The 20,283-nt window shown below is 44.8% G+C and overlaps 1 protein-coding gene and 1 pseudogene across 2 annotated transcripts in view; both read right to left on the reverse strand.

Moving 5' to 3' along the window:
- The window catches only part of LOC146991368 (von Willebrand factor A domain-containing protein 7-like), a 30,812-nt pseudogene extending 14,112 nt beyond the window's left edge, over nt 1-16,700 (reverse strand). The window contains exons 1-5 of the transcript XR_015034560.1: nt 16,488-16,700; nt 13,404-13,540; nt 13,108-13,252; nt 12,910-13,003; nt 12,369-12,488 (exon numbers count right to left, since the gene is read on the reverse strand). The product of XR_015034560.1 is annotated as a von Willebrand factor A domain-containing protein 7-like (transcript). The remainder of the gene's footprint in view (nt 1-12,368; nt 12,489-12,909; nt 13,004-13,107; nt 13,253-13,403; nt 13,541-16,487) is intronic.
- Nucleotides 1-20,283, reverse strand: part of LOC146991365 (von Willebrand factor A domain-containing protein 7-like) — a 138,613-nt gene that overhangs the window by 97,594 nt on the left and 20,736 nt on the right. The window lies entirely within an intron of this gene.

Below are 20,283 nucleotides of genomic sequence, written 5' to 3' on the forward strand. Positions count from 1 at the left end.
CCACGGGGCAGGGTCTTCGGCAGAAACGCAACATTAGGCCACAGGGTCACCCCTGAACCCTCAGGCCCCCAACGCAGGCAGGACTCGCTGACAGACAAAGCATGCAACTCCCCCACCCGTTTCGCTGAGGTGATAGCCAGAAGAAAGGCTGTCTTCAATGACAGCCACTTGAGGTCAGCCTGGGCGAGAGGTTCAGAGGCCCCCTGGGGGACACAGAGGGCCGCAGCCTCAACGCCCCCCTCAGAAATAGAGACACCAACTGTTCACCCTACGGTAACATTGTCTATCAGGGCATGCTGCCATGAAATGGCTGCCACATACACCTTCAAAGTGGAAGGTGCACGGCCGTCGTCCAGGAGAGACTAAAGAAAGTCCAGAACGGTGGCCACTGGACAAGAAGTGGGGTCCTCCCCCCTGTCAGCGCACCAGGCAGAGAACCCCCTCCACTTGCTCTCATACTGGAGACGGGTGGACGATGCACGAGCATGCAAGATGGTTCGTCGGACAGGCTCAGTGCAACCGGTCAGAAGCCAAGCCCAGAACTGGAGACGGAAAGGGTCGGGGTGCCAAATCCGGCCCCCTAGCTGTGATAGGAGATCCTTCCTCCCTGGGAGACGCCATGGCGAGCTGCAGCAGAGCTTCCGCAGCAGTGCTTCCGCAGCAGTGGAAACCAGGGCCTCCCTGGCCTCCCTGTGCCTCCCTGGCCAGAACGGGGCCACCGCCTCCTCCTGGTGGCCCCAGGGGGAGGCGGTGGCCCCGATGAAGGACCCACTGCAGTGTCGGGACACGCTGGGCCACTCGTGTCCCAAGGCATCCTGTCCCAGAGGACTGTCCTCCTCCGTCCAGGAAAACCATAGGGGACAATGGGTTGACTCCCTCGAGGCAAAGAGATCCACCTCTGCCCTGCCGAAAACGCCCCAGATCAGCTCGACCACCTCTGGGTGTAGCCTCCACTCCCCCGGCAGAGGCCTGTGCCGAGAAAGGAAATCTGCCACCTGATTCCGATCCCCTAGGAGCCACATCGCTCGCAAGCTCAACAGACGGGGTGTGGCCCATGTCAGCAGGCGCTGGGACACCTGCAACAGTTGCGCCGACTTGGTGCCCCCCTGATGGTTGATCTGGGAGACCACTGCCCTGTTGTCTGACCGAACCAGCACATGTCAGTCCCTCCAGGAATTCGCGATGTTGCGATCGCAACAATTAACCTAAATTCAACCAATCCCCGCAAATTTTTGTGATCTTGCAATTTTGTATCACCGCAACTTTTCCGCAAATTGGACCAATTGTCGGTGCTTTCCGCGAGTTACACAGCAGAGAGTGCGAGTCTGGACGGAGCGGTGGTTGAAAGTGAGTCCACGGAGGAACGGCGTGGCTGGGCTGACGGCAAGAAACTTAACACAATGTGCACAAAGTGATAAGTAAAGTAACACAAGCTGAGTTGAACGTGTTGAGTGTGTGAGTTGCCCTGGTTGACCACCTGAGCCTGTGTGTCAACTAGGGATGCAAACAATTAATCGACTATCGATTAATTGTCGATAAGAATTTAATCGATTAAATTAAATTACTTGCAATTAATCGTTCCTTTTCAATGGGAGTTTTACTGTGAAATGTAAACAAGCAAAGCCGACATAATGTAGCGGATCTCTGTGTAAACTTGTGCAGCGCACTGCAGGACACAAGGGAGAGAGGGAGAGGAGGTGAAAAGAGACAACACTGTTACCTGTTGTAGCTATACGGGACTCGGGCTGTACCATCGCTAACACACAGACGACCAGTGAGTAACGAGTCAAAAAGCCGCCGACGCGGAGCTGCCTGAGGAGTTAATGCAGCCTGAACGCAGCTCAAACTGACCCAGTGCCTCAGCACGGCGGACAAGCTTTGATAAACACACCGGATCCGCGCTGGTTTACAGTATCCTACCGTAGTTTAGCCGGTCGCTACCGGAGCTTTATTTTTTTTTTTTTAAAAAGAAAAGAAAAAAAAGCGCTCGTTGCGGTGCCGCGGAGAACAGCGCGTGTGTCCACGCTGTGTTGGTTTATGTAACTTAAGGGGACAAATGAACCAACCACATGTTTATTGTCATGCATTGCTGACCTGGGCATTGTTTCTCAATAAATTAGAAAACCCTTTCCTATCATTCCCCTTTTCCGTGCATGGTTGAAGGAGACTGGCTCGCATCCACGCTCCCACTCCTCCTGTGCCGAAATGTCACCTTAAGTCACATAAACCAGTACGGGTGTGTGGACACAACCACCTACTGTATATTGTTGTCAGCACCTCATCACCGCTGGTGTTAAAAGGCTCCGTTCTTTCTGCAGTCAGGTTAATGCGCACATCCACCGTGTTGGTAAACAAATAATCCCTCTATATCAACGGAGGCACCGTGCTTGAGCAGCTTGGGTTGGAGGTGGTGTGAGTGCGGGCCAGCGGGGGAGAGGGGAGGGGGCATTCGGGCTTCAGCACGGTACGGAACAACTGGCCCGTGTGAGTGCGTCCTTATTTGTGGCCGCTGCAGCGCCACACGGGCTTTGCCTTTCAGCAATCAAGCGCTGTTTTTGTCAATGTTAATAACAATAACAGCAACAGCTGTCGGCAGCTGAGATCGCTGTGCCGTCACCATAGAAACGCAAGACGCATTACGGCTCATTCGCAAAATACCTTTCAATGGAAACACTCGCAAATGGCAATTGCACTTTTTCGAAGTTTCAGAAATATCGCTTTTATTTTGCGAAAATCTGTAATGGAAACGCAGCGGTGTCTCTCATCTCATCTCATTATGATACTGTAGGACTTCAACCTCAGAGCTCTCTGTCCCAAATAACGTGCTACTTAAACATTTTCATTGTGCTGTGTTCTTAAAATAAATTAACAAATACTAGTGTAAAGTCCATAAGGAATGTTGATCTTAAATTTTCCCCTTAAATTTAGGTTCTCAGGAAAATCGCCGCTTATCAATTAATCGATCATCGATCGATAAGGTCTATCAACTATCGATTAATGAATTACTCGATAATTTGCATCCCTAGTGTCAACCCCGCAGCACTCGCCGAGGGGGAATCCAGTGAGTGCCGGAGCGGAGGCCCTGGCCCTGCACTTGAGTAGCCACCCTCCCCTTTTTATTCAAAGACTGGACTGTTTTAATGGCAACAGTTGTTTTACAGCAATTTTTTACACAGACATTTTAATTAAAAGTAAAACAACTTTTAACTCTGTGTAATTTTCGGGAAGGCGCGCACACCAACCAGTCATTCTGATAAGACAGGACCTTCATGCCCCCCGCCTGCAGAGGCACCAAGGCTGCTGCAATAGGGGACACCATCCACGTCCCGTGAAGCAGACCTCTTCTGTGCAGCATCCCGACAGGAATCCACCCCCCCAGACTGGAATGAAGGCAGACAGGATAGTGCATCCAGTTGGCCAGCCTTACTGACCTTGGCATGATGCTACAATTTATGCAGGCTTCATTGGTGATGGCCTCCCGCAGGTGATCCATGCCAAGACAGGACGCCTTCCTCAGGCTCCAGGGACGCCATACAACTGCCACAGGCATGCTCCATCCGGAACCGGGTGGAGAGGTAGCCAAAAAAGACACAAAGTGTGATGCCGCCGGGACGGAAACGTCAACACCTTGAAACACAAAGCCAAATTGGGAGAGGGGGCAGGTGCGCAACCTTCACCAACAAGGTTAGTAGTTTTAACAAACACACAACTGAGCTTGAAGAGGGATTGGAACCCTACAGTGGGTACTAGTTTCATTTGGACGATTTCACGCGAGATTCACGCGTGAGTCACGGGAGGGTCGCGCAGATTTTTTGTGGAGGAGTAAATTGTGTTTTCACCAGAAGCTGCAATGTGCCCAAACAACCGCCAGGTGGCATCTGTGAGCAGGAGCGCCTCCATAAGACAGCAGCACGGAGCAGTGAACACATACGGGGAATGCAATATAATAATAATAATACAGTATAGTTTTTCAATGAGAAAAATGTGACGATGGCAACTACAGTATACGTCTCACTCTCTTTTTTCGGTTCTCAGTCTCGTGAGCTCCAAACACACCCGTCTGTGTTCTTAAAATAAGTCAACTACTGTACAGTAGTGCCACAGATTTCTCATTCCCCACCTTGTTTGATTGAGAGTGTAGCTGGATGATTTCTCGTGAATAAACGGGCAAGAGCCTGTGTCACTTTCGGGCTGGGCGATAAAACATAGGATATCCTGAATTAACTTTTCCTCGATAGAAATAGGCTACAAGACGCGACCGATACAAAGTTGATAGGTTTCATTCATCCATGTTTTGACAGTGTGTGTGTGTGTGTGTGTGTGTGTGCCGAGCGGACCCGTTTAGAGAGACACGCGTCTGTATGGGACAGGCTTTTATTTAATTTAGAACAAACCTTATGCTCAGCAAAAATGGAAAATATATAGTCTAATATAATAAAATGGTTCTGTTGTTTGGCCACTGTTTAAAATAGGTCTTGTTATGATTGGATGTTATTACATGTTTGACCGCTAGGCGGCAGTACTGGTTTGTAGTCAGCTTACCGTACCATATAACAGGGTAGAGCAAGACTGCATGGAGCCACATGTATGTTGTTGAGAACGTGAGACATTAAACTAAGTTACTTGCTATCAACACGGCCTCATCCTTGGAACACGAACATGACATGGTACCAGGAGTAAACTCGAATGGGCGACATGGATTTAAAACCACCGGAAAGTTTGAAACTGACGGGGAATGTCGACGAGAACTGGCGCACCTTCAAACAGCGGTTTCACCTTTATGTTGCTGCTATGGGACTCGAGGAAAAGCCGGAGGCAAGAAAGGTAGCGCTGCTGCTAACGATAGCAGGGCCACAGGCCATAGAAGTATTTAACACGTTCGTGTTTGACAGTCCTGAAGATAATGAAAAGTTGGATGTAGTGCTTAGCAAGTTTGATACTCACTGTTCTCCGAAGAAGAACGAGACGTACGAGAGGTACGTGTTTCGGTCTCGTACACAGCGGCAACACGAGCCTTTTGATAGCTTCCTGACGGACTTGCGGCTAAAGGCGCAGTCCTGCAACTTCGGAACGCTGAGTGACTCCATGGTCCGGGACCAGATCGTCTACGGCGTAGAGGATAAAAAGGTCAGAGAGAGGCTACTACGGGAGATGGAGCTGACGCTGGCAGGAGCCATTAAGATCTGCCAGGCCAGTGAGCTGTCCCAAAGGCACGTGAGGACGTTCAGCGAGATGTCTGCAGTCACCTCGGCGCAGAGCGACAGCGCGGCAGCGGTTGGAGCAGTGTCGTATCAGCGGAGACGGCGCACACAGACCCGGCCTGCACAGCAGGAGGACGTGATGATAAACTGCAAGCGCTGCGGCTCACAGCACAAGCCTAGACAGTGTCCAGCGTTTGGTAAGCAATGCTCCACTTGCCAAGGCAAGAATCATTTTGCTAAACAATGCTTCTCCAAACGGAAAGAGGGGAAGAAAGAAAAAACTGTAAACTTAATAGACGAGCCTGATCTCAGTGACACGTTCTTTGTTGGAATGGTGAATTGTGAAAGTGAACAAATAAATAAACCAGACAATGTAAATGATGTCACTACAGAAGATAAGTGGATAGCTCCTCTAATGATAAATGGGACTGTAGTCACCATGAGATTGGACACTGGTGCCAAAGCAAATCTCATAAGCATGTGTGATGTGAAGGCAATGAAAAATAAGCCACAAATAAAAAGAAAAGAATCTGGACTGAAAGACTACAATGGGCGGCCAATCAAATGTTTGGGCACATGCAGGTTGAGTGTCACAGTTAAAGGAAAAGTGCACCACCTATTCTTCTTTGTTGTGAATGAGGGACGTGAATCACTTCTTGGTGACAGAGCCTGTGAAGAACTGGGGCTTGTGGAAAGAGTGTATCAACTGATATATACTCCAGGTAAACTAGTCCTTGCTGATGCCCTATCCAGAGCAACTACAGGCGACAGTGTGAGTGCAACAGACGAGGACATACAGTGTCACGTGAACATGGTGTCGGCTACACTGCCTGTGTCTGACACAAAGTCAAGACAAATAGCGGAGGCTACAGCAAAGGATGCTGAGCTACAGCATGTCATGAAGAACATGGATGAGGGATGGCCAGCTGGTTCATGTCCACAATTTTACCATGTCAGAGGTGAGCTTAGTACTGTGGATGGTCTGCTGTTGAAAAAGGGCAGGATTGTTATTCCACGGGCTTTGAGAATGGACATGTTGCACAGGATACATGAAGGCCATCTCGGCATCGAAAAGTGCAAAAGGAGGGCGAGAGACACGGTTTTCTGGCCGGGACTGAACAAAGACATTGAAACACTTGTAAGTAAATGTGAAACATGCCAGAAACACAGGAACAAGCAGAGCAAAGAGCCTATGGTGGTAGCTGAGGTGCCAACAGCACCATGGCACAAAGTAGGAATGGACTTGTTTCATCTCAGAGGTAAAGACTATTTAGTGGTAATGGATTACTACTCAAACTTCCCTGAGATGGCGCTACTAACAAGCTCAACATCAACTTGTGTCATAACACATGCTAAATCTATCTTCGCCAGGCATGGCATCCCACACATCGTGGTGAGCGACAATGGCCCCTGCTTCAGCAGCAAAGAATGGCAGAAGTTTGCAGAGCAATATGATTTCAAGCATGTGACGTCAAGCCCACACTATGCACAGTCAAACGGGCAAGCTGAAAAAGGAGTTCACATTCTCAAGCAACTCCTAAAGAAAGCAGCTGACAGTGACTCGGATCCGTATCTGGCTTTATTGAGCTACAGAGCATCACCTCTTCAGTGCGGCCTATCACCAGCTGAACTGCTGATGAAGAGGAAGCTACGAACAACATTGCCGAGTCATCAAAACGACAAATTAAAGCAAAAGAATCACTCAAAGATTGAACATAAGCTACGACAACAGAAAATGATGCAAAAGTCATTCTATGACAGAACAACCAAGCATCTCCCTCCACTGTCTACCAATGACACAGTCAGGATTGAGGATGCTGATGGATGGAGTACAAAAGCAACTGTCCTGCAAGAAGTTGCTCCACGATCGTACACGGTGAAAACTGATGATGGACAACTCCTCAGACGCAATCGTCGCAGTCTGTTAAAGACTCCTCAAGGGACTGTTGGTGAGCTCAGTGTAACCTGTGGTGAATCTCAGGTAACTCCCACACCTGCTATGGACTGTAACACTGACTCTCACACACCTACTCCAAGCGAACCTAAGTTAAGAAGGTCCACAAGAGAAATCAGAAAGCCTGATAGACTGAACTTATAAACAAAGAAAATTCAATATGCATGTTAAAGATGTTGAACAAAATGTATATTGATTGATGTTGTGAATGTGTTCTAAATGGTCTAGTAGTGGCTTAGAGATGAGTTATGCAATCTGATATAAACTGTCTATACTGCTTATGTGTTGCAGAGTTATGCTGAATGTGAAATGGTTAAAATAACTGACACAGCTAATGTGATATTTCATGTAATGCATTTTACCTTAGAAAAGGGGGGATGTTATGATTGGATGTTATTACATGTTTGACCGCTAGGCGGCAGTACTGGTTTGTAGTCAGCTTACCGTACCATATAACAGGGTAGAGCAAGACTGCATGGAGCCACATGTATGTTGTTGAGAACGTGAGACATTAAACTAAGTTACTTGCTATCAACACGGCCTCATCCTTGGAACACGAACATGACAGGTCTGATCGATTCAGAGCAGCATTCATTTACAAGTTTAATCAGCACCAGTTAAACTTCTTCTAAATAAACGTAAACATTCAATAACTGGGTCAGGTCGGACCACGGGCTTCTTTTTTTTCTCTTCTTCCTCACAGGAGAAATGAGGTGTGCGCTGCGCTGCGCTCAACTCGCTTCTCTCTGACGCGTCGGTGCTCTGGTTGTGATTTGTCTGCTGCCTTGAATCCGCCCTTTATGCGCGTTCACAGATTCACAATAAGACAAACCAGGGTTGAGTTACCGAGTTGATAACCAGCGTCGTGGTACCGCTGATCCGGAGTGACAGTGTTGTGAAAATCGCTATGAACTGGTGCTCTGGTTTTTAGGTGCTCTGCAATCTCATAGTTTCAAAGAAAACGGATTGATTGATTTTTACTTAACGAAATGAAACGAAAACAATATTATATTAATATATTGTTGTAACTTTAGAAAATATAATCCAGGGGAAAAAAGGCTTAAGAACATGGACCAAAACGGCTCAGTAATACGCACTACACATCTTATGAACGTGATGTAAAGTAATAACTTCATTTTTTATATATTTTTTAAATGCAACCTCTAAAACTAGAATGAAAAATATTTTACTATATTCCACCTTCTCGGCTTTATTGAAAGTAATGTGCTTAATAGACATATTAGCAATGACCAATAGGTGTGCTTGTAATAATTGCTGTGACGACAGCTGGACACAGTGTAACACATTAGCGACACATTAGCATCCTCTTTATCTCTGACCAATGGGTGTGTTTGTGGATACTTCACTCAAGTACACTGTCAGACAGAAGTCCTGCCCCCCACAGTAGGCTACGTCACACAGCTGTTTGCTTTGAACAGAAAAACCGGTTCCTACAGTAGCTCTCCTCACACTTTTCAGTTCATAGTCTAAGTGAAGAAATTTTGTCGTGTTTCATGTAATAAATTTCACATGTAAGGGGAGCTGAACATACAGCCTCCATTCAGAACTCCAAGACACATGTGCCAGACGCACAGAGGCATTCGTAAAACACAGATTGAGACCACTTCATGATGTTTATGTGACAGTGGTGGTCCTGTCACTATGCCTCCAATTGATCATGCGCCCTGGCTACTTGGCCAAGGGGATGTCCCTTTGGGTGACTGGCAAGCGCACATGACTCTTACCCAGGAGGTGTGGGTTCAATCCGTTTTTGAAACTATGAGATAGAGCACCTAAAAACCAGAGCACCAGTTCACTGTAGCGATTTTCATACACACACCCAGTCTCGCTTTCAATAAAACACACTCGCATTCTATTACAATCAGTTACCACGTTTACATGATGTTTTTTAATTCGGAATTAATTATTCTGAATTAAATAGTTCGGAATTAAAATATTCTCCTTCGAGTTTACATGGAAATAATAATTCCGAATTGGGGTTTACATGGAAAAAAATGGCTAAAAAAGCACACAAAAAATACCGAATGCAAACTGGATTTGGGGGAATTTTTAGTTTTTTTGCAATCCCATTTTCCACGTTTTACACAAACCTAAACCTGTTGTGGACAAAAATGTTAACAGAAAAAACACCATAAAAATAGTATGCCTTAAATAATTCTAAATGCAGTCTCTTAAACACATCCATAATCTAATGATATATATATATTTTTTTTTTTTTTTTACCTGCTTGACACTACAGAAAGTCACTTACCTTGGTTTTTCAAGTAATAAAAAACCCATAAAATATTGACTTACATGGCTAATTAGTTAATTACCTCCTAGAGCAGGCATGTCCAAAGTCCGGCCCGGGGGCCATTTGCGGCCCGTGTTCAAATTCCCACTGGCCTGCAGCCTCTGTCATAAAATCAATAATATGCGGCTGCCAGCACCAGTGATGGGCAAATTACTTTGAAAAAGTAACTAATTACAATTACAAATTACTTCTTAAAAAAGTAATTGAGTTAGTAACTCAATTACTCTATTATAAAAGTAACTAATTACTAGGAAAAGTAATTTTTGCGTTACTAAAACAAAGTAATATGTCAAAGAATTCGGCTTTTTAGAAGCATGTTTCACACGCCAGTTTCATAGAGTAGAACAGCACAGAGAGATAATTAACCTTAAACAAATATCCTTTGCCATGGGGGGGGGATATGAACTTCAATAATTCAATTTATTGCTCATCAACATAATATTTATTGAAACTGACACATCAGCAACTGGCATAACAATCCCTTTCAGACCTGATATCAAATGTGGACAAACGCTTTCCTCCCGGGCATAACGTGCACTTCAAATACAAGTTCTTCCCCTTTCTCTCAACGATGGTGAAGTAGTGTTTATATTTCCACTTGCTAAATGCCGACTTTCCCACTTTATCCTCCTCTTCTGTACTCGCCATTTCTTCTCTGTCTATCACTTTTGTTTTACCGGTCGAAAGTTGTGTGTGTGCGCCGCACAGAAGCTACGTCGGTTTGTGTGTAAAATAAACTCCTACAAGGATTCGTCAATGATGTCACGCAGCTATATCGTCAAGTCAGTTACTTCCTTGTTCCATATCCGCAAAACATGACCTGTCTTATCCTTGGTATTTATCGAAACCGTGTTGTACTAGTGTGCTCTCTACTCTGCAGCCCGCTTATGAAGTGAGGAGGAGGAAAGGAAGAAAAGAAAAAACAATAGCCTAGAACTCATGCTGGCTGCAGGCTTTTTTTTTTTTTTTTTTACCATGATCGCGCTGGGGCCCCGATTTTAGTAACGGCAACACAAGTCATGTTAGTAACGGAAACGGCGTTAGTAACGCTGGATAAAGTAATTAATTAGATTACAAATTACAGAGGAATGTAACGGCGTTACGTAATCGCGTTTATTCTAACGGCGTTAGTCTCAACACTGGCCAGCACGTACAAAAATCAAAACAAAAACACACACGTCCAAAAAAAGCTATATTTCACCAGAAGATGGCAGCAGACCTGTGGCTGCACTCTAGCCGTGCGACCCTTGACCCTTCCAGCCCATTTCTAAAATGGCTACTGTAACTAAAAAAAGAAAAGTTGAGTGAGGGCCACCTCTTCCAGGACAAGTGGAAATTGTAGTATTTTTTAACTGAAATACGCAGCTGTGTCTGCCTAATTTGCCAAGAGGCTTCAATTCAATATCAAGAGACACTACCAGACAAAGCATGCTAACTACGACAAGCTAACTGGGAACAAACGCAGTGACAAATTGAAGCAACTGGAAGCTGTTTTAACGGCACAGCAGCGCTTTTTCACAAGAGCCCGTGAGTCAAATGAAAATGCCACAAAGGCGAGTTACGAGATGGCAATGCTGATTGCCAAGCATTAACCTTTTACTGAGGGTGAATTTTTTTCTATTCTGTGTGATGAAAATGGTGAAGAAAATTTGTCCTGAAAAGAAACAATTGTTTGCCAATGTTTGCCTGGCTTGTAACACTGTCGTAGACCGGGAAGGAGCAACCAGCCGAGAGGCGTCTTGTCGGTCCTCAGCCATCTTTAACGTCTCGAGACACCACTTTCAATTTGTTTAAGGTTATTTGTTTGTGTTTAATGTATATTTGCATAGAATAATTTTTGCCAACTAGAAAAACAATGTTTGACCCTGCGCTTATTTGGGATGGGTGTTTAATACAAAAAATATTTTGCTACACCCGGCGGTTAAAGCAGAAGTAAGCGATATTTTTGTGTTAATATAAATCTTAAATAGTTATATCTTCCGACAGCAATCACTTACATAGAGTGTTTGGACCGAAACACGGGTCTGTCAGTCACTCTGCTCTGCTCTGAGCCGAGGAGAAAACTTTTCTCGTATCCTACAAGTTTTATCCAATGAGGAGAGAGAACGGCATGAAGGGCTGTGTGTGCAGCCAAGGGATGCGCCTGAATGTGGTGACGTAGGGACGAGGACCAATAGATCCATGACGAGGGCGGGGGCTGCTAACTCCATCGGCTGACAAGACGTTATGGTGCGTTCAAGGCAACCCGTAACTCGTGTTTTTCCGACCTGTGAAGTCGTACCAGTTCGATCTGGTACGAGTTCACAGGTCGGAAGTTACGAGTGGCCGTTATAGTGCACTTTCACAGGTAAAACAGGTCGGAAAAACACGAGTGGGTTGCCTGGAACGCTACAAAGTCGTAAGTCGTGACTTGAAGCTGTAATTTACAGTTTCAAAAGCCTGCCTGGAACGCAGCATTAGCCAAAACGACCGGATCGCTTACTTCTGCTTTAATTGGGGCCGGCGGCAAATTGGGACTCGGCCATTATTTGAAGTTTTATGGTATTTGTTTCTGCTTGTTCCACCATTGATGACATGAAACTACCATGTAATAAAGTCACTGCGATTATTACGAATGGTGCACCTGCCATGGCTGGCGTGCAAAGTGGATTATCAACCGGTAATGCTATAACTCTCCACTGTATTATTATTCACCGGAAAAGTCTTACAGCAATGGTCGTAGTAACAACTTTCATGGTCTTGCATAATGCCATGATGTCACCAAATGGTATCATTGTCATTGTTTTAATTGAGAGACCCATAGTAGTAGAGGTTACACAGTTTACATACAAATATGGCCCTATCTGAATATGTTTTCTTTTTCTTTTTTTTTATGTAATAATAAAGTTGTTACTGATACCTTTAGGCATGTCAGAAGAGAAGTAGCCTGATGTGAGCTTCTTCTCTTTAAGGATGTTGGGGAGGATGGGATTGGGACATGTTCCACTGGCACAGTCACTGCAGGTGGGAGTGTTGAAATCTACACAATCAAAGTGTGAACATGATACAGGGTGAACAAACAGTGCATCATTTCATAATGTTTTCATTAAACCCATGTATAGTTGGGAGTGCTTCACCACATAGGTTGAAGTGGATTATTTCACTGAAATTACTGAAAGTTAGTTAACAACCTAACAACCAAATTGAGCACTCACAACATACTACTTTCGAACCCCAAGATGATATTCTACCAAACTACTATTCTATAACCACAATTAAATGTACTCTATGACTGTGCTCAACCCACAGACAGTGACTAGGAGTTTATCCCACCTCTGGTGTGAAAGTGAGTGAATAATGGTTTCTGTAAAGTGCTTTCCGTGCCAATATGCTGCTCCAAGCCATTATTATTATATAGTTAGTCATCAGGTGGATATGACAAATAGACATCATGCACGTACCTGCCAGGTTTTCCAGTGGCAGATCTGGGCGTATGAGGTTGATATATGGCTCAGTGTATCCTAGCTCAACCCAGTTACTGTGGCTGTAGAAATCCTGAAAACACATCCATTTAGTCTCTATTTTCACTTATTATCTATTCACTTTGCAATTCCTCATATTTCACATTTCCCTTCCCATGTGCCTAGTTGCTCTCTCACCTGTAGAGTATGAAGGACTCTGCCCAGTGTTTCTCTGGCAGCCTGGAAGTTCTCCTTACGAATGTTAGCCTTAATGGCTACCATCCCCTGTGTGATTAGGCTACGTCCCTGCAGGAACTCCTCGGAGTTGAAGTGGTGTGGAGCACTGACAGAATTTTCATAGGTACTAACTTGGTTAGTGTATGGACAAATATCTGCTTTTTAATAAATGATGCAAAGCCTGTGAAGCTAGTTCAGGCAGACGAACTCAGAGTTCAGAGTTGTCTGACTGAGCTGTTGTTTAGCCTTTCTCCCACCTGTTGACAAAGTCACGATCCACCAGTCCATTCTGAGTGTAGATTTCTTGAAGAGCAGATTGAAATTTGGCACCTGACACCTCTCCTGTAGCTGTGGGTCCCAGACAGGCTTGAACCAACTCCTCAGGAGAGGAACCCTGTGGACAGATAAAAACAGTTTTCATTGAGAATATCAGAATCAGAATCAGAATGTCTTTATTTGTCATTATACTCTCTGTATAATGAAATTAGAGCCCCTCCTTCAGTGCAAACAAGCAATACTATAAAAATACAATATAAAACACTTTCAATAATATAAAAATAAATAGATACAAATAAATTATATGCACAGTATATAGCACAGTGAATTGTGTATATTGCATAGTACGTTGAGGTAGTTAGATATTGCAATATATATTTGAGGTAGTCCGGGGTGTGTCTGTGTGCGTCAGTGCATGTGTGAGTTCAGAGTGATAATGGCTGTGGGAAAGAAACTGTTCTTGAGTCTGTTTGTTTTGGATTTGATGGACCTGTAACTCCTTCCTGAGGGCAACAGGTCAAACAGAGTGAAGCCAGGGTGGGTATTGTCCTGGTGATGTTTTTTGCTCTGGTGAGGCAGCAGGAGGTGAAGATGTCCGTCAGGGAGGGGAGGGGGCTGCCAATGATCTTCTGGGCCGCCTTGATGATTTTCTGAAGCCTCTCCCTGTCTGCCATGGTGCAGCTACTGTACCAGACTGTGATGCAGTAGGCAAGTATGCTCTCGATTGATGAGCAGTAGAAGGACAGCAGCAGAGAGGAGTTCAGGTTGTACTCACTCACAAATAGTCACATATGGAAATGTCAGAAAAGCCCATGAACCTACCATTGCAGTTGTACAAAGAGCCTTTTAAAATGACTTGCTTTGTTTTCTTCTTATTAAAGCCCCTGTACAGACTTTTTATTTAGTGTTGATTTTGGTGGCCCCTGTGGACGAAAGCGGTGGTGTTTTGCCGGAATGAAGACTGCATTTCCCACTGTCATGAAGACGTTTGTCTGGTATAGAATTAGACTACTTAGAAATAGCGTATCTTCACACTGATGGGCTCATTTGCTGTTGTAGGTATCAGAGACACATCAGCAGAAACCAGAGACTTTTGCATATCCAGTTAAAAGCTCCGTACAGGGGCTTTAATATACTCATGTAGTTACTTAAGTTTTAATTAAGCATCATTTTGATTTTATTATCATCATATTTAGCCCCTTGTTTACAATAATACTGTATGTAGTATGAAGTGATATATAAGAGCTTTGTTTCATGACTTCGTACTTATTTCACAATTACTAACCTACATAACTTGTTTTTTTTTGTTTTATATTTTTTACATTTTAATCTCCACAATATCATGTGACTTTGAATATTAGGCCTTCTGTAACCCTAGGGGCTCTAGTTTCATGCACGGCGCAGTCCGGCGTAGACCGGCACAGGCACTCCTCTCGTCCCTCCTATCGGCGCAAGTGGGAAAGAGGGAGGAGAGAAGGCGTGAGTGGGAAAGAAGGGGGAGAGAAGGCGTGGAGTGGGATTAATACAGCCGATTCAGATCTTCACCAATCAAATTAGCTCCTCTCCTCACCTTTAACTGCGTCGCGTTAATCAGGTTTGCCCTGATACGCTGAGAACCGTTGCCCAGTGTAAAAAAACAAAAAACAAAACACAGACACACTTTCCACTAATAAAGATACTCACATTTAGTAACCTATATTTAAACCCGGTGTAAGAAAGATGAGAAGTGTACACTGATCACAAGCCTTAGGGGACATATTATGGAAATATCACTTTTTGAAGGCTCTTTAACATATTTTGGGTGTTTTAGGGTGCTTTCACACATGTTTAGTGCACAGCCTAGTGCGGCTCCAAATGTTAAAATGATACATTGTTTCATTTTTCAGTTAGTGCGGTTGCTTTCACACTGCTTTTTGTCACTTGGGACCAAACGCCGCAGTACTTGGAGAGCGTCATGTCTCCATGACTACCGGTTGAAATCTGGAAGCACTGAAAAAGTAGAAATAACGAGATTAATGGATAAAACTTAAATGATGGAGACTCAAGTAGGGCCGGTTGTTAGTAGCTCTGGTCATTTATTTCTATATTGTTTGTATAACTCTTGGCAAACGATAGTTCCGATCTACTTTTCTAGTTTGGTACTACTGGTACTTTCCGGTTGCGTTCACCCAGCTCGGTCCCAGTTCCTGATATAAACACGGGCGGACCTCTGCTGCTCAGTAACCAGCTGCTCCGCGGACACAAGGGACGGAGCCGCCGACCTGTCTGAGTGGACTCAGCGGACACGCACCGACCAGCTGCCCCGCTGCTGCTGCTTCGTTTGTGGGGACAGAGCTGCGTAGGACCGGAGCACCGGGCGGTCTCCCCGCTGCGTTAACCCGTTGTCAACAACTACGGGAGCCCATTTAGCTCAAACTTGTTGACTTGTTGAGTTTGCCTGGCAGTTGGGTCGCACCAGTGTGCGGTTGTTTTCACACATCAACTAGTGCGCACCAGAGTTCAGCTGGAGCCGAACCGAGACCACCTCCTCAGGCCGCACTAGTTTGGTGCACATTAGAGTGCGATGTGCTTTCACACTGACCCTGTGTGAAAGCACCCGTACACTTTCCGGCCCCCAGAATGTTAGAATTGACAAAAGATTCTGTAATGTGCTGGCTACCTAGGTTGAAATCCATGTGGTTTTACAAGCTCTTCCCTCAGTTGTCTGACAATGATGTAATTAGTTTTTGAATTTGCATAAACCCACCTCTACCTGGTACCAGTAGAAGGGGCGGGGCAAGCAGTGGTTCATTTGCATTTAAAGGAACAGGCACTGAAACCGGCCGTTTTGAACAGGGCTGTTTTGAAACTATAAAAAGAGCTGTGATGTTTGATCCTTGGGGTATTTTGACCAAAGTATGTTACAGACATGTCTTCAAGACACTTGGGAACTAGTTTAATTTGTGGAAAAGGGCATAATATGTCTCCTTTAATGTGGGTGTACTGCATATGTGCAGACGTGTGTGTTTCTTCATGTTGTGAGATTAGGTTTATGCTGGCTGGCACATATTTACCATCAAACCTACCGTGGGTCTGAACTCATGACCAGCTTCCTTAGCCACCGCTCGACATGTCTCCGTCACTTTTTGCAATAGGGCTTTTCCAGTAATCTTGTCATGACTGTTTAACCCAGCCGTGTTTGGGAAGAAGGCCATGGTGGGTCCTGCAAACAAGGCCAAGCCCAGCAGTGCTACTCCAATAATTGAAGTCATGATGAATCTACGGGGGGAATGACTCATTATTAGTTATCAGGAAAATCACTTGGAATCTGTTTTTTTTTTTTTTTTAATGTTTTGAGTGAGAAAACAGCCAAGTGTAATGGAAACCCAACCTGACTGAATTAACATCAGTTTTTCTGTCTTTGGCTGTCTTGCATCGCTGTCTCCCTCCATGTCGAAATACAGTATAAAGCCACCAACCTAGTGAGTGACGATATGTTTAGCCGCATGCGTTCATTCCATCGCTGGATGTCTAGGTGGTGCTTAGATAACGACGTGGCTTACATAGATAACTGGACCTCCTTCTGGGGAAAGACTGGTCTGATTCGGAGAGATGGCGTCCATCCTACTCTGGATGGCGCATCCCTCCTATCTAGTAACATAGGGAACTTTATTAGCCATGCTAATCCCTGACAAGCACCCAGAGTTCAGACCAGCAGGCAGAGCCGCAGTTTTACACGCCCCTCTGCTGGGTCCTTCGTGTTGTCACCCACCCAGCCTATAGAAACTGTGTCTGCCTCGAGGCTGTCTTAGCCTAAACCCGAATCTAGAGGAGTTGTTTATAGCAATTTAGTTAAAATCAAAACCACTGCTCCAGCAAGCCAAACTAATAGAACTATTAAATGTGGTTTGCTCAACATTCGTTCTCTCCCATCCAAGTCACCAAGTCACCATATTGACATATTAACACTCACTGAGACCTGGTTGCAGCAAGATGAATATGTTAGTTTGAATGAATCTACCCCTCCTAGTTACATTAATTGTCATGTGCCTCGTAACACAGGCCGAGGAGGAGGAGTGGCTGCTATTTATCAGTCAAATCTGATTATCAACCGTAGACATAATAGTTCATATAATACATTTGAAAGCCTTACTGTCAGCCTCTCTCACCCAGACTGGAAAGCAGAAAAACCACTCTTACTTGCTGTAGTGTATCGTCCTCCTGCACCTTATTCTGAGTTTCTAGAAGAATTCCCTGACTTTCTGTCAAATTTAGCAATGAGCTCAGACAAAGTCATTATAGTAGGTGACTTTAACATTCATGTGGACGTCGATGATGATTGTCTGGCTACTGCATTCAAGTCACTTTTGGATTCAGTCGGCTTCTCTCAGAGGGTAAACAAACCCACTCACACTTTTAATCATATCCTTGACTTAGTACTTACTTATGGAATAGAAACTGACCATGTCACAGTTCTTCCTCAGAACCCCGTCTTGTCTGACCATTCTTTAATAACATTTGAATTTACTTTAACAAATTATATCCTACCTGGGAAAAAATCCCGCTACAGTAGATGTCTATCTGACACTGCTGTTTCTAGATTTAAAGAGCTTATTCCAGCAGAGCTTGCTGCCGCATCCTGTAACAATATTATGGGCAGTTATGCTGATTTCACCCCCACACAGGTGGACTATCTTGTGGATAGCACTGCAGCAGCACTCCTTGGGACACTTGATGCTGTAGCTCCCCTGAAAAAGAAAGTTATCAATCAGAAAAGAATAGCTCCCTGGTACAGCCCAAACTTGCGCGCTTTGAAACAGAAGACCAGACAGCTGGAAAGGAAAACACATTCCAGCCAACATGAGGAAGACCGTCAAGCCTGGAAGGATAGTTTATTAATATATAAAAAAGAACTCCGTAATGCTAGAAGCAATTACTATTCATCTCTAATAGAAAAGAATAAGAACAACCCCAGGTTCCTTTTCAACACTGTGGCCAGGCTAACCAAGAACCATAGTGTCGTTGAGCCATCCATCCCTCCAACTCTCAGCAGTAACGACTTCCTAACTTTCTTTACCGAAAAGATAGTTAATATTAGAACAAAAATTGCTAGTAATGGACCACAGATTACAGTACCCATAGAAGCACCTCCCAGACTTGGTACACACTTGGACAGCTTCTCTCCCATCGACCTGTCAGACTTAACTTCTGCAATTACTTCTTCCAAGTCAGCCACATGTCTGCTGGATCCAGTTCCGACAAGACTACTTAAGGATGTCTTCCCCTTAATTAACATTTCTTTTCTGAACCAAATCAATCTTTCCTTAGCCACAGGCTACGTGCCACAGGCCTTCAAGGTGGCTGTCATTAACCCTTTACTTAAAAAACCTTCTCTTGACCCAGATGTCCTCGCCAACTATCGGCCTATATCCAACCTTCCTTACATCTCTAAGATCCTTGAGAAGATTATCCTGGAGCAGCTACATGAACATCTGCACAGCAACGAGCTCTTTGAAGCTTTCCAATCTGGATTCAGAGAACACCATAGCACTGAAACAGCACTTGTCAAAGTCTCTAATGATCTTCTTATAGCTTCAGACAGAGGTCTCGTCTCTGTTCTTGTATTTTTGGACCTCAGTGCTGCATTCGACACCATCGACCACAGCATCCTGCTGCAGAGACTAGATCATGAAATAGGGATTAAAGGACCTGCCCTAAAATGGTTTAAGTAATACTTATCTGACAGGTTTCAATTTGTTAATGTTAATAACGACCACTCAGAGTATAGCAGAGTTACGTATGGTGTACCGCAGGGTTCAGTCTTAGGGCCAATCCTCTTCATTCTTTACATGCTCCCATTAGGTGGCATCATCCGGAAGCACTCAATCAATTTTCACTGTTATGCGGATGATACGCAACTCCACTTGTCCATGGAGCCAGATGACAGAAGCCGCCTCATCAATCTGCAAGACTGTCTGAAAGACATTAGATCCTGGATGTCCTCTAACTTCTTGCTACTGAATTCAGATAAAACTGAGGTCATTGTGCTTGGACCTAAACATCTCAGGGACACGTTCTCTAATCAGATCGCTACTCTAGATGGCATCACCCTGACCCCGAGTACAACCGCGAGGAACCTTGGAGTCATTTTTGACCAGGACCTTTCCTTCAGCTCCCACATAAAACATGTGACTAGGACCGCCTTCTTCCATCTGCGCAGTATCACTAAGATTAGGAATATCCTCTCCCAGAGTGATGCTGAGAAACTAGTACATGCATTTATCACTTCTAGGCTAGACTACTGCAACTCTCTCCTGTCAGGATGTCCGAAAAACTCTCTAAAGAGTCTCCAGCTGGTCCAGAATGCCGCAGCGAGAGTTTTGACAGGAGTTAGGAAGAGAGAGCACATCTCTCCCACCCTAGCTTCTCTCCACTGGCTTCCTGTAGGATTTAGAATAGACTTCAAAATCCTTCTGCTGACTTATAAGGCTCTTAACGATAAAGCTCCAACCTATCTGAAAGAACTAATCATTCCTTACTGTCCTACCAGAGCACTCCGCTCCCAGAACGCAGGTCTGTTAGTGACTCCCAGTATCTCTAAAAACAGACTGGGAGGTAGAGCCTTCAGTTACTGGGCTCCTTTACTGTGGAACCAGCTCTCTCCATGGGTCAAAGAGGCAGACACTCTAACTACATTTAAGTCTAGACTTAAGACCTTCCTTTATGACAGGGCTTTTAGTTAGGGCTGGTTCAGGTAGCTCTGAACCATTTTATAGCTACGCTGCTATAGGCTTAGACTGCTGGGGACACATCTGGTTACACAGAGCCCTCTCCTTTCCCCTCCTCTCCTTTCCTCTCCTCTCCTCTCCTCTCCTCAGTATA

Source organism: Trachurus japonicus, chromosome 1 (assembly GCF_045865225.1).
Source record: "Trachurus japonicus isolate A0001 chromosome 1, Traja_1.0".
In the NCBI taxonomy this organism is placed as follows: domain Eukaryota; kingdom Metazoa; phylum Chordata; class Actinopteri; order Carangiformes; family Carangidae; genus Trachurus; species Trachurus japonicus.